This window comes from Phyllostomus hastatus, unplaced genomic scaffold (genome assembly GCF_019186645.2).
Source record: "Phyllostomus hastatus isolate PE091 unplaced genomic scaffold, TTU_PhHast_1.1 phas_contig_150, whole genome shotgun sequence".
Lineage (NCBI taxonomy): Eukaryota > Metazoa > Chordata > Mammalia > Chiroptera > Phyllostomidae > Phyllostomus > Phyllostomus hastatus.
Genome location: NW_025333611.1, coordinates 3,896,809 through 3,910,702, shown reverse-complemented (window position 1 = coordinate 3,910,702; position 13,894 = coordinate 3,896,809).

Below are 13,894 nucleotides of genomic sequence, written 5' to 3'. Positions count from 1 at the left end.
CGAGGAGGAGCTCCCGCGACCCCCATGCCACCCCCGGGGGGCGAGGGGCGGATGCGACTGTTTTTCTCGTTCCCTACGGGAGGAAGCTGAGGCGCAGGGAGCCGCGTGCCCCGGGCTGCCCACTGGAAAGTGGCCGAGCTGGGACTGGGCCCCGGCTGGGCAACGGCAGAGTCCAGGCCCCACCAGACCGCGCAGCCCCTCACACCGCCCTTCTCCACACGTCCAGGGCCAGCACCACGCAGCAGGCCAGGCCGGAGACCAGGGCCTTCCCCTTGCTGCCTGGCACCACGGCACCCACTCCGCCCTGACTGCCCTGGCCTCCTCTCCCAGCTCCTCCCCAGCCCTCCTCGCCTTGCCCCACCCACCAGCAGGCCCCATCCAGTTCTCCCTTGAACCACCCTCGAATCCCCACCCTCCCCTCCATCTCTGAGCCTCCTCCCAGCCCGGGCACCGCCTCCTGGGCGGCCTCCTGCCTCCACGGTGCCCCCTCCCACCCATCCTCCCCCGAGAGCCCCCGGGGTCCCCCAGAGCTAGAGTCCCACCACTTCACATCCTGCTGAGCATCCCTGCGGTGCCCCCGTGCGCCCTTTCTGGGATCCGCCTGTGCCCCCAGCGGGTGTCAGTAGGATCCCTCCACGCCCCCCATCCGATGGAGTCAAAACGGGGCCACGCCCCCCGCACGCCGCCTGCGCGCACGCTCCCCTCTCTCCCCGACGTCTGGGGGCGCCTGTTACCCCGCGGAGTAAACGCGGGCTCCTCGGAGGGCGCTCGCAGGCCAGCCCATGTGGAGCGAGCGCCCCGGAGCCCGCACGCCCTCCCTGCGTCCCCGCTCCCCGAGCCGCTTACTGCAGACCAGCCGTGTTCCTTCTGGTTCCACGCCGCGCGGGTCGTGTGTGAGCGTGCGCGTGTCAGCCTGGGAAAAGCTGGGCCACGTGCTCAGTGTTCACCGCCACTGCCTCCTCGGAGCCCGCAGTGGGGCCTGCACACAGTAGGCGCTCAGTACGTGTTTGTCCAAGGAAGAATGCTTGCAGAAATGCCTGGGATTAGAGCCTCTAGGACCGGGACCCCGAATATCTGGTTAGGGGAGACCAACATAATGCAGAACCAACCAAAGAGGAAAACCCACGGGGGCGAAACCCGCAGTTTCCAACAGTACATTCTTGACCTTTTCCTTTCCCTTCCCGAGATCGTCTGTAAAAAGAAAAAGAAAAAGGTTCTTAAAAAAATCCCCACCAATTACCTCGGAGATGAGGCTCCATATGCCAAGTGTTTGCCTAGAGCGCATTTTTACAACCGAGTAATAAACCCCAGAAACGCACGGCCCTGCAGCAGCGGAGCTGGGTGCCGGCGGCCGGCGGCCGCGGGGATGCAGGGGCGCTCGCGTCGAAGGGAGGAGGAGGGAAAAAGGGAGAAGAACTGGATTCGGTAAATCTTTATCTAAAGAAGCAGTATTGTGAATGCCGGCTGTCCTTCCCCAGCCAGACCTGTATTTGCTCTCCGCCCCCATTGCCTTTGTGTCTGTGTCACTTGCACGGCTCTCGGGTTTTCTCCGCAATGGGGTGGCTGAGAGGGTGCGACGGAGGGAAACAGAGGCTTCTCGCCTGGCTGCCCCCTTGGCCCCCTGCTAGAGGGTCCCACAGATGCACAGAAAAGTCGGGGGTGTGAGGGCCACAGTCTCGGTCCTCATATTGCCAGAGAGACACCACAAGGAGACATCTTCCAGGGAAGGGAATTATTTGGGCGACAAGAGAACTCGGCTTAAACTCAGGAGGCCGCCATTCAAAACCTGCTCTATCCTGATAGTAGCCAATGAAGCTTGGTCAGCTGGCTCACCCTCCTTAGCCTCAGTTTCCCCACCTGGACATGGGGGGACACAGCCAAGGCTAGGAGCCCATCCACAGGCTGCCAGGGAACCGTCTCTGACCCGGGCCCCCAGGTTCTGACTGTGCACCGGATCACGCAGGATAGATCGGAAACGGGTGTAAGAGAAATGGAGGGATAAAAATAAACCCAGTATGGCCCTCTCCTAAAGCAAATAAAAGGGTGTATCTAGGGAGAAATCACACCAACAACATAAATTCATTCCAGCCAAATTCAACGCTGAGTTGATTTTTGAAACTTGTTTTTTAATTGTAAAAATAAAGGAACATTCGAGACGATTTGGAAAACGAACTCGTAGAATATCCCACGACCCCAGCACCCCTCGCCGCTTTCCCATCTGCATATTTTGGTTCTGCCCATGTGTGGCCCACACTCCCCCCCCACCGGTAATGGGAAACATGCTCTGTGGGGACGGGGGCGGGGGGGTCAGCCCCCAAACATTTGGAGCTGCTTGCCTTTATTTTACTACATCTATAAACAAATCCAAGGAACTCCCTCCCTTCGACAGCAACTGGGTTTTATTTTTTGTTGTGTGTTTTTTTTAAGATTTTATTTATTTATTTTTAGAGAGGGAAGGGAAGGAGATAGAGAGAGAGAAACATCAATGTGCGGTTGCTGGGGGTTATGGCCTGCAACCCAGGCATGTACCCTGACTGGGAATCGAACCTGCGACACTTTGGTTCACAGCCTGTGTTCAATCCACTGAGCTACGCCAGCCAGGGCTTGTTGCGTTGTGTTTTGTTTTTTTTAACTTAATGTATTCATTAAATGTATTTCTTTCTGTTTTAAAGTGACGCCCATGGATTTGGCGTTCCCTTGCACCAAAGCAATGAAGCCCCTTGTCCCCACAACCTCTGGCGGTCACAGGGACTGACGCTGAGGGTGTCAGCGACCAGCCCAGCTGGCACCTTGGCAGCTGCTCATGCTCGACCCCTGCGTGGCCTCCCCCGCCGGCCTCGCCCAGGTAACCGGGAGCCAGCCGCAAAAACCGAGCAGGCCGGGAGCAGGAGAACACTTCCCATCGCCCCCCTCCTCCTCACGGAGGCCGAAGGACTCTGTCAGTCACTCAGTCAGCGGTTTCCAAAAGCTGTCCCCTCCACTCACCGCGTGCCTGCTCTGTGCCAGGAACAGTGACAGGGCCTTGCTCCCCCCATCCCTCCGGCTCCCAGCAATTCTCTGAGGTGGGCGGCATCATTGCCACCCCCTCCTACAGATGAGGAAGCCAGGGCCCAGGCAGGCGAAGGGACTCGCCTGGGGCCCAGAGCCCCACGTTTCAGTCCGAGTGACCCGGAGTCCGCACTCCCCGCCCAGCACTGTGCGGCCACGTCCCGGCCGGGCTGACGGGCTGGGTTCCGACAGGACCCGCAGCTCCCGAGACCAGGCCTGGCGCAGGTGGGGGCCCTGCTGTCGGAGCCAGACTGGACGGTCAGTCTCCACCCCACCCCCCGACCTTGGGCCCACACCCAGGGTTGCCAAACACTTCCATTTGAGGCCGGTGGGCTTGGGGGTCCTCGGAACTGCTGGAGACTCACGCGGGAGGTCAGGTAAGGGTCAAAATCCCAGAGACAGGCCGGAGCTGGCCCGCACCCTGCCCCGTGGAGAATGGGGCTTATTATAAAGTCCCATGGACCCGTTGTGACGGAAAGCTGGCCACACGCTCTTGGACTGTCTAAGGGCCGAGCAAACAGGCGGGCGGGCTGGACCGTCCTGTACTGATGGCGAGCTCCGGCTGGGCCGGGGCCCTGCAGTGCCGCTGCCTCCGCTAGCCGCGGGGGTGGGGACCCTCCAGAACAAGGCGGCCCCATCCCCGGACCCCAGGGCTTCCCAGGAGCCTCCGAGGCCAGCAAGAAAGCAAATGCACTAGCTAGGACCCAAACCTGGTCTCGGCAGCCCGGGCCTACCCAGCCCTTTTCTAGAATGCCAAGCCTTTGAATGTCATTATTGCTTCAACACGCCTGTTGCCAGGTGCTGCAGAGGTTCAAAAGCACATCAGTGAGCATGAGATGAGACAATGCTGCTAATTATCAAGTGACATTGTGAAGTCACCAGTGAGTTCACTGGCGGCCCTGAGGCTGGCTCCAGGGGCTGGCCCTGTGGGAAGCTCAGTCTGCCGCCTCCCAGCCCCGCCCCTCCCACTGGGGGAGCCCCGGAACAGATGCAGGGGGCCGGTGCTCCTCCTCCCCTGAGCCTGCAGCCGGGCTCAGGGCTCTGGACATGCAGGGCTGTTGGAGTAGAGCTTGGGGGGCAGGAGGGTGGGGGTGTCTTGTCACTGAGGAGCGTGACAAACCGCAGGAGGGTAGCGTGAGGACAGGCCGTCCTCTGACTCCTCACCCTGCAGCCAGACCTGAGATGCCAGCAGGGCCGGGCATCCCCGCTCCGCTCCCTCCCACCTTTCCAGGGGCCTTGCAGCGGCCTCCTCACTGGCTCCAGGCTTCCAGAATCCCACCCCTCCCCACTCCCGCCACCTGTCCCCGCCGGGGAGGCCCCCCAGGGGGTGTGGCTCTCAGTGCGCCCCTGCTCAAACCCTGTCCCTGGCGGGAGTTAAAACAGAGTAGCGCTGTCCGGTTCTGGCACAGCTGAGAGCAGGGGGCAGGGGAGGGGGCGGACATGGGTGCCACCAGCTGGGAGGTACACTGGAGCAGGGTGTCACAAAAGAATCTAGCAATATTGGTTCAGATTAAAAAATGCACATGCTTGTCTCCAGCGCTCTCGGTGTCAGAAATGAAACCTTTAAAAACAAGAGGGTGAGTATGAAGGTTTGCAAGGATTCTGTTTTCAAGAATTATCGGTAGTCTGGAAGACAAATACCATATGATCTCACCTTTAACAGGAACCTAAACAGCAAAACAAACAAACGAGCCAAATGTAACCAAAAACACTGAAATAGAGAGCAGCAGGCTGACAGTGATCAGAGGGGAGAGGGGAGGGAATGTCAGGGGGAAAGGGGAAGGGTTTGCAGGGACAAGTATAAAGGACACATGGACAAAAACTAGTGGGGGGTGGTAATGGGAGGGAGGTGGGGAGGACTGGGGGGGTGGGCTGGGATGGGAGTAAAAGATAGAAAACTATAGTTGAACAACGATTAACATTAAAAAAAAAAGAAAAAAAAAGAATTGTTGGTAGTAGTGCATTGTTTGGGGGGGGGGGATGAAAAAGGCGTCCATCAATAAGGAAATGGTTCAGTGAACTGTAACACATCCCTACTACGGAAAATAAGGAGCATGGATCAGGGTCACATCTGGGGACGGGGTGAGAGGTCTACCAGGTGAATCAGACGAGGCAGGTCACACAAGGGGACAGACACAGACCTAGAGTCACACACACACACACAAAGGAACCACCGATTCCCGTTTGTGAAAACGTGTGGGTGCACAGGGTGCACAGGAGATTGCTAACCCCAGCTGCCCCTGTGGGTCCCAGGTGTGTCCGATGGCAGAACAGACAAGAATGGGGGGGGAGGCATTGACTGCTTGCACATCTGTGATTTGGTTCATGGGTCACGGTGAGTATCCATCAGTTTTGAAATTTCCAAGGAGACCGCAATAAAAGAAAGACACCCAGGGTCACCCAGAGGAGCCAGAACGCCGGCTGTCTGCGGAAAGCCTCCTGATTTGTAAACGTTGCCCACTGATCCGGGTGGTTCATAAACTGACTTCAGGCCAACGCAGCGGGAGTGAAAAGGAAAGAACTCTGCACGGTGCCTCTGGCTGTGGGGCGGTGCCTTGACCGCCCTGGGGTGACCGGGTCCTTGATGAAGGTGTCTTCCCACTAGAGTGGGTGGCTCTGAAGGGCCGCACCTGCCTGGGTAAGGTGGCACTCAGGACCACACAGCTGCTGGGGGAAAGGGGGAGAAATGGAGAAAGGAAAGAACAGTAGATGGAAGAAGAGAGAGAGAGAGAGAATGAGAAGAACGAAGGAGAAATAAGGAAAGAAAGAGAAAGCAAAGAGGAAGGAGGAAGGAGGAAGGAAGGGAGGAAGGACAGAAGGAAGGAAAGAAGAGAGAGAAAGAAATCCATGGGGCAATAAGTTGAATAATTTTTGAAAAGAACAACCAAAAACATTTTCCACCTTATTTGCAACTTAGTCCTATTTTAACTCCATCTACAGACCCCAGGGAGGTTCTGCGAACACCCCGAACGTGTCCTCGAGGGAAAGGACAGTGTGAGTGTCGGACCCCGAGGCTAGTCCCACGGGGATGAGTGGCTTTCACACGGAGCCCAGCTTTCCGGGAGCTCTTGGCCCCCTTCACGGGGACCGCTACGCCAGCAGACAGCCAGGCCTGGGGTGACTAAGCCCGAGTTTTGACCAAACTCCCCCCTCATTGTTTACTAATAACGCTAACAGCCCCAGCCATCCAAAGCCGTGCGGGCCTGGCTCTGTTATCTCTGTGGCACGTTCTTGCAGACCTACGAGACTGGAATGATCACTATCCCCCAGCTTCACAGATAAGGGGTCCAAGGTCCAGAGGGGGGAAGGACCTTGCCTCAGACGACCCAGCCCGGAGCAGAGGGCGGGGCTGCACCCTGAGTCCCGGCCGTGCTCTCCTGTCAATCAGTGCTCGCCTATCGCCAGGCCTCCACCCACACGATTGTTCTCTGGCGGGAGAACAATCGTCAGGACTGCCGGCCTTATCCAGGTAGCACCAGTGGTCTTGGTGACTAATGCTCAGCTTCGAATCAACCCCCGTTTTAAAACAAGCACGTCGCTGTCTGCCTTGTCAGCCCCGGAGGGGCGACTCTGGGAAGGCCTGTGGTGGGAGCAAGGCTGGGCTGTGACCTCCCGGCCTGAAGCCCGGAGCTTGGTCCCCAGGGCGTCAGCCCTCCTTGCCGAGGCGTCAGGTTGTACCTGACTCCTGAGCATCACGGTGGGGGGGGGGAAACAGATCGCAGAAAATGGAATGGCTTTCTGGTCACATGCCTCGAGGAGGCCCCTTCCTGCTGGTCCAGGTCGCCCGGAAGGCCCGTGCCCAAAGGCCTCAAGGGTCCTCAGCCAGCACGACCCTCCGACGTCCACCTCAACAGCGCCTGCTCTAGCCGGTTCAGCGACCGTCATCCACATGCCCGCCCCCAGGCCTGGCTCCTGCCGAGCCAGAGACTGTCCGCCCCTCCGGCACAGGACACCGGCAGCAGGGTCGGGAGGGGCTCGCCGCTCATCACGGCTTATACCCCCATCTCTCGGAGTGCCCTTCCCAGGCGGGGAGAAGGTGGCTCAGCTCAGAGGAGCAGGAGCACTTGCCGCAGGAGGCACACCTGGTTCAGGATCACGTGGGGGTCGAGCCAGCCCCTCCCCCACCTCCCGTGACCTTTCCACCCTGTGTCCTCCTGGGAGACCTCGGTCGGCCTGGTGGTGACAGAGTTAGGAGCAGAGGGAATATTTCCACTCACTCACTCACTCACTCACTCATTCCTGTATCACAGAACCGCAGAACCGGGGGACACAGGAAACACAATGACACCCCCCTCGTTTTGCCAGTGAGGTGCAGAAGGGACCCTGAGAGGGGAAGGGCCTGATAAAGAGCCGCCCAGCAAGCGAGTGACGTTTGGGATCAGAACCCTTGCTTCTAGGCCGTGGTCCAGGTCCTCCCCGCCCCGCCCCCACGCGCCCAAGACCACAAACCCATTTGCCAAAAGCATGAGCTGCGGAAAGGTGGAAACCGGGCAAGTGTCTGTTTTATCAAAGCCAGGGCGCGCCCGGGCTGTCAGAGTCGTGATAGGCGTCGTCCTTGCGAGGAAGGGAGGCCGGCTGTCGCTCCAACATGGGGGCCTGGTAAAACGCCTCCCGTCCCACCGTCCCGCGGGGTGGTGACTCTTATCTTCGAGGGCTGGAGAACCAGCAGAGGGTAGGAAGAGAATGACCGTCGCGCACACACGATTAAAAAGAGAAATGGCACGTCCCTAGATTTTCCGCGTCCGAGAACCGGACTCCCCTCGGGGCAAGGGAGACGGTGGTGGCAGCTCTGCCCAAGACGGGCGTTATTACGTGCATGGAACGAGGCCCGGCAAACCGCGCGTGCTCACCGCGCGCCCGCTGCTGCTTGCTGCGAGGGGGCGGAGAACCTCAAACGACCTGTCTGTATTTCCTACATACATTTAGTTCCTTTTTCCCCCCTATCATACACACACAGAAAACCTGGGAAATGCACAAAACCAGGAGATGACAGAAGCGAGCGGGGGAGGAGGACAGGGTGGTGCCGAGGTGTTCCGGGGGCTTCGGCGCAGGGACAGAAGAATGCCACCCTGGAGATGTGGGGCAGGAAAAAGGCACCCCGGCTTGAGGCTTGGGGTCAGAGTCACCCGGGGTCAAATGCTCACTGGGTCGCCTAGCTGCTGCATGACCTTGGGCAGGTGACAGACCCCCAACTCGGTCTCCGCTTGGGACATGAGTCCGCATTGATGGGGCAGTGCGAAGGCTCCCGAAAGTCTCGCGAGGCGAGAGTTTGGGGCAAAAACGAGAGCTGTTTTCCCTCGTGGACAATTTAAAAATCTGTCCCCTCCCCGCGAGAATCCAGCCTGGGCTCCGGTTGTCAGGACCCAGAGACCACCCCTCACAACTCAAGGTTGATTCCTAGCCCCCGGGGGAGGGCGGCCCCTACAGGGCACCTATTCTGGGTTCATTCCTTCGCTCCACCAATATTTACTGAACCCCTCGCTGCACCCGGCTGCGCTCTGCGGCGCATGACAAATCTCAAAGACCCTGCATCAGCGGGTCCAGGCCTGGGGAGGCCGGGTCTCCGCACCGGCACCGCCGGGTCCCCCCAGGCGCGAGCGCGCAGTGCGGCTGCGGGGCGGGACCGAGGCGCTCGCCCCTCCGACCCCCTTTGCGACTTCCAGCCAGTGGCCAGTGGCTGCGCCTGTCGGAGCCGCGGTTACCTCTCCAGTGAAACAGGGTGATGGGCACGCAGGGGCCGGGGCAGGGAGCAGGAGAGAGCAGGAATCCCTGCGCCCCAGCGTGATGCGGGGAGTGAGGGGAGCGCTGGATGAGAACGCTTGGATGTGAAGTCCACGAGCCGCAGCCGCGAGTTTGCAGGGTGGGACAGGTGGTGGGGGGTCTCCCTCCCTGCCCTCGAGGACCCTGGGCTCCCTCCCAGGGCTGGCGTGCGCCTGGGCCGCAGCTCCAGCACCCCAACTTCTCCCCTAGACATGACTAACAAAATTCGGAATAATTGCTTCTAATTGTCTTCATCCTCCAGGTAAAGCAAAGCCGGCTTATTCCTCACCAGGCAACTAGGTGTGGGCGATGGAAAGAGACTGTCTTTTCCTTAATTAAAAAATTAAAAAATGTAACTGTGTCCATTAAGTCACCCCTAAATCTCCTTTTACCCTCCTCCTCCTCCATGCCCAGGGGGGCTGTGTTTTGAACCCGAAACAATTTGGAGGCCACGAGATAGAGAGATTTCAGATTCCTGCCCACCCATCCATGGGGCCCTCTCCCCAGGTGACCTCACTGGTCAGGGGGCCTGTCCCAGACTCCACGGCCCGTCGGCCACTCCGGGAGAAGCTGGAAACAGCAGATCCTGCATTGCTGTGAGCGGTCCCAGGTGCCTCCCCTCCCGCCTTTCCGACTGCGGCCCCAGGCATCTCAGAACCAGTCAGACCCTGGCTGGAATTTCTGCCAGGTATTTGCTACTTGTGAGAAACTCTGATCAAGTCTGAAGCTCCAAGGAGGAACCGGGGCCCCTGCATCACAGGGCTACGTGAGGCACGAGAGGGGGCGGGCAGCTGCTGGATGCTGACTCCACCCTCCTCTCAGCCCGGCACGGGACGGGTGGTTTTCCTGGTTTCACAGCCCAGCAAGCGGACCGGGGCTGGGGGTCTGTCTGTCTGGGGCAGGGCTCCCCAGTGAGCGGCAGGGCCGGACCCCTGGGGTGCTATCTTAGTTGGCTGCCCCGTTCAGTAGGGCCGCAGCCACCCAGCCCCCTGGAAACACATCTTTTGGGGGCCCTCCGGGTCTCTCTGTGCAGATGAGCCGGCGGCTGGGCCCTGCTCCTGGGAACTCTCCTCCAGTGAGGCCAGGGCTGGGCAGGTGCCAGCGACCGGTGCCCAGGGGCTGGGAAAGAGCAGGCGCTTTCGTGCTGTTTGTCTTGATTCTTCCCTTAATCCCCGCCCCTCGCTGGACCCAGCCACCAGCCTGCTGCCTCTCAGGAAATGGGTAGACACCCCCACTGCACAGAGCTCAAAAACGAGGCTGGAGAGAGTTACAGCCTCCTGCCACAAACCGCCCAGCGTGGGGTCACAGGACCCCAGATATGTGTGATGCCAGGCAGGTCTATTGAAAAAGGAGCTAAAAATACCATCAATGGTGATCTAAGAAATGATAACGCTATGCGACATTTACGGAATGCTAGACACTCCCATATTCCAGACCAGGAAACCGGGAGGTGCAGACAGGTGGGGTGACTCGTCCAGAGCCCCAGGAGAAGCAGGGCCCCCACCCTGTTCCAAGAAGGCAGGGCTCGGGGAGGCAGAGCTGCGGGTAGGGTGGGCGCCCGCTGCAGCCGCCGTGCGGGGCTGCAGCGGCTGGTGTTGGGCTGAAGCTTCTGACCAGTCGCGCTGCAGGCCGGGCGTTAGCCTGCCGTTTTCTGAGAAGGGCTGGTCACCCCCGGCGCGGGGATGGTGGCGAGCGGTCGGAAGGAGGGCTGGGTCCGCACGCAGGCCTCTCGCTCCTCCGCCGCCCTCACACCTGCTGCGTGCGACCGGGAGCAAGGGGAAGTCTCCCAGACCCGGCCCTCGCTCTCCAGGCTGCAGACCGTGTCCGCCGCCACTTCGCCCCGCCCCCACTCCCCCCTGGACGTCCTCGTCGTGGGCTTCTTCCAGGGGACCTCGTCCCGTTAGGTTCCACCCACAGCAGCTCTCAGGCCGGCCTCTCCCGCGTCTGTGCCTCGACGAGTCCATCTGTAAAGTGGGAGCTCAGGATTGGGCCGTCTGTGCCATCCGCGCAAGGACCCTTGTCTCCGGCCCGGCGCCCACGGGTCCTGACCTCAGTGGGCGGGAGGGGGCCGTAGAAAACCGCTTTGATGGTCTAGAACTTTACAAGCAAGGGGTTCGTCCCCCAAAGAACCTCAAGCAGTGACCCTGAATGCCCGTGTTCTCCCCGCTCCCGCTCTGGAACTCAAAACGCGACCTCTCCAATGCCTGGGAACAGGCCCGCGCCCCCCGAGGTCTGACCTTCCCCTGTCTGGCCCTCACGGCCCAGGTAAGAAAAACGAGCTCAGAGAGGGGCAGCCTTTTGCCCGAGGTCACACAGCGGATGGACGGATCTGGGGGTGGGAGGAGCGGTGTGGTGGAATTCCAGGCGGACCTTGGCGCCCGCTTGTCTGCCCGCTTCTGATACACGGGTTCGAGAGGATAGGCCGCTAACGAGCGGCCCATTAGGAGGAATTGTCACTCCTCTGGGAGCGAGGTTGTCCCATTAGGGCGAATTGTCATTCCTCCTGGAGCGAGGTTGTCCCGGCTCCGCGCAGGCTGAGCGCCGGGGCCGAGAGCAATTAACGCGGCTCCGGCGCGGGCAGCCGCCTCTGCCCGGGGCAGCCCGGGCGGGGCGGGGCGGGGGCGGGGCGCCCGGCGCGGCTGGAGCCGGTCACCCGGCGCAGCCCCTTCCCCTGGAGCCCGCCTTTCATCTCCCCGCGCCTGGCGCCTGCCCGCAGCCCTGGCCCGTCTACAGCCCCCTCCCCCGCCCCTCCCCCGCCTCCTCCTCGCCGCTCGGATCCAGGGACGGGTCCTGGGGATTGCAAACGCTGCGGTCCGCGGGCCGCCCTCCACGGCTTGCAAGGAGGGTTTTCGCTGGGGGCCTTCGGAGCGCGTGCGCCGCTGCTCCACGCAGGGCCCCGGCGGGTGTGCGAACTGCGCGGGGAGCGCGGGAACGTGGGGGACTGCGGCTCTGCGCGCAGGGGTCTGCGCGGTGCAGGGGCGACCCCCGGGTCCCCTACGTCTTACCTGCGTGACCTGGGGCAGCAGCACACTAAGCGCCTCTTAGTCGTAGGCTCTCATCTGTGAAATGGAGAAAATCCTCTCCACCCAGAGCGGTGCGCTGGGTGCAGGAGTGCAGGCCCGGGCACTAAAGCTCTGGGCCGAGTTGACGTTCAGTGGTAACTGGGTTGCCCCTGGAACCCCGCTCTGCTGCCTGCGAGCCTTTACTGAATGCCACCTACGTGCCGAGGCCAGTCCCCCACTCAGGGGCTACACCCACTCCGCTGAGGGACTGGACTGTCTTCGGGTCCAGCCACATTCTCCGCTTCGGAGATGTTACCAAGAACCCACCGTGAACTCCACGAAGGCAGGAGATGCGCCTCAGTTTGGAAATCTGGCAGAGAGAAGGAAGCCCATAAATTGTGACTGCTCCTGATATACAATGTTTTTTTTTTAATTAATTCCCCTACATCTTCTAGTTACTGTGTGTAGCCTATTTGAATGTAATCACCCCAAGACCTGTCGCAGGTAGGGGGTATTCTCGCTCCCTTTAGAGATCAAAAAGCAGCTCGAGGGAGGCGGAGTGAGACGGCCAGGGTCCCGGGGCCAGGAAGCGGTAAACACAATGTTCTGAAAACGCAGCCCACGCAGGAGCAAATGCACCAGTGGGGCTCTCCAGAAAGGGCTGGAGTTGTGTTGAGGTTCCACCTTTTTTCCCCAGCACAATCGAGCCCCTTTCTGGAATGGTCTGCCCCTGGGCAGGGGGCAGGGCGCTGGGGAGGGAGCCGGCAGGAGCTGGGGTAGGCTGGTTGCCCCTGGGCGTCGTCTCTCCTGCTTACGGCCCATGTTTGGCGCCCTGGCTTTGAACACTGGGTGCGTGTGCATGTGTGTGTGTGTGTGTGTGTGTGTGTTTGTTGTTGTTGTTCTTTCTCATCTCTACCATTTCCCTGTTTCTGGCATCCTCCATTTCCTTCTCTGCCTGGACATCAGGACCCCAGAGTAGCGGGGAGAACGTGGCTTCTCCTTTCCCTGAGAAGTTCCTCAAAAGGCTGGAGCAGTGTGGAGTTTTATTTTAATTTCCCAGGTAGGAGCCTGTGCGTCCCTCCGTGGACGCATATTCACAAGGAGTTTGTAGTAACAGTTATACAACGGTGGCCAGGGTACGTCCCCGATGACAGCTGAGACCTTCTGTGGCCTGTGGCAGCGGGGGCCAGGGGGGCGGAGGGGGGCGGGAGGGGAAACGAGCTCCAAGTTTGCTTCCACAGCGTGGAGCCTGCCCCCCCCCCCACTGGCTCCCCCCAGAAGGGCAGAACTCGGTCTGGATTTACCTGTACTGTATTTGAGATGCGTATCAAGCCAACGACCAGCAAGTATGACTCAAGGGGGAAAATGCATGCATCTCCGGATAGCTTTCAGAGCTGTTGTTGTTTTTTTTACCTTTCTCTGATTTTCCACTTTGTTCAAAAAAAATAAAGGAATGTGCTTGCTCCGAGTGGTGTGGGAGAGGGAAGCTGGAAGGCCCGAGTTGGGACTTCTTTGTTTTTAACGTTTCAGGACCATTTGTAACCACACCGAATTCGCCGGCTGGTGCAGGCGGTTTTTCTCCTCAGAGAGTCAGATCACGCCTGCTCGGTTGTCCCTGACCCGGCGTGGTTTCCCTCCAGGCAGAGGTCTGGGTGGAGGGGACAGGGCAGCACAGACGTGCTGCAGCAAGCGGGCCTGGGGGTCAAGTCTCCCAGACCCTTGAAGTGAGAGGGAGCCTTGTCCCAGCCTTGGTGGTGTCAGTGCCGACAGACAATGTCCCTTCCCTCCAAGGCTGTGGGGACTGCTGGGCAGGCACGTGCTGTGTGCCAGGCCCTGTGCTGGGAGATGCCTGCTCACCTCCTCACCTGCAGAAGTGTGGTTCAGATACAGGGAAATGCAGCCACAGCCTGGGAAGGGTCACGTAAATCCGTGGGTCTGGGCCCAGCGGCCTGCAGAGATCCCAGGCCTCTGAGCGCTGGAAGCTCACTCTCCCCTTCGCTGGGCTGAGGCACTCTTCACTCAGGCTTGAGATGTAATTACCCAGGGTATAATTTGGAGTGGGGTGGAGACATCAATGTTCCTTT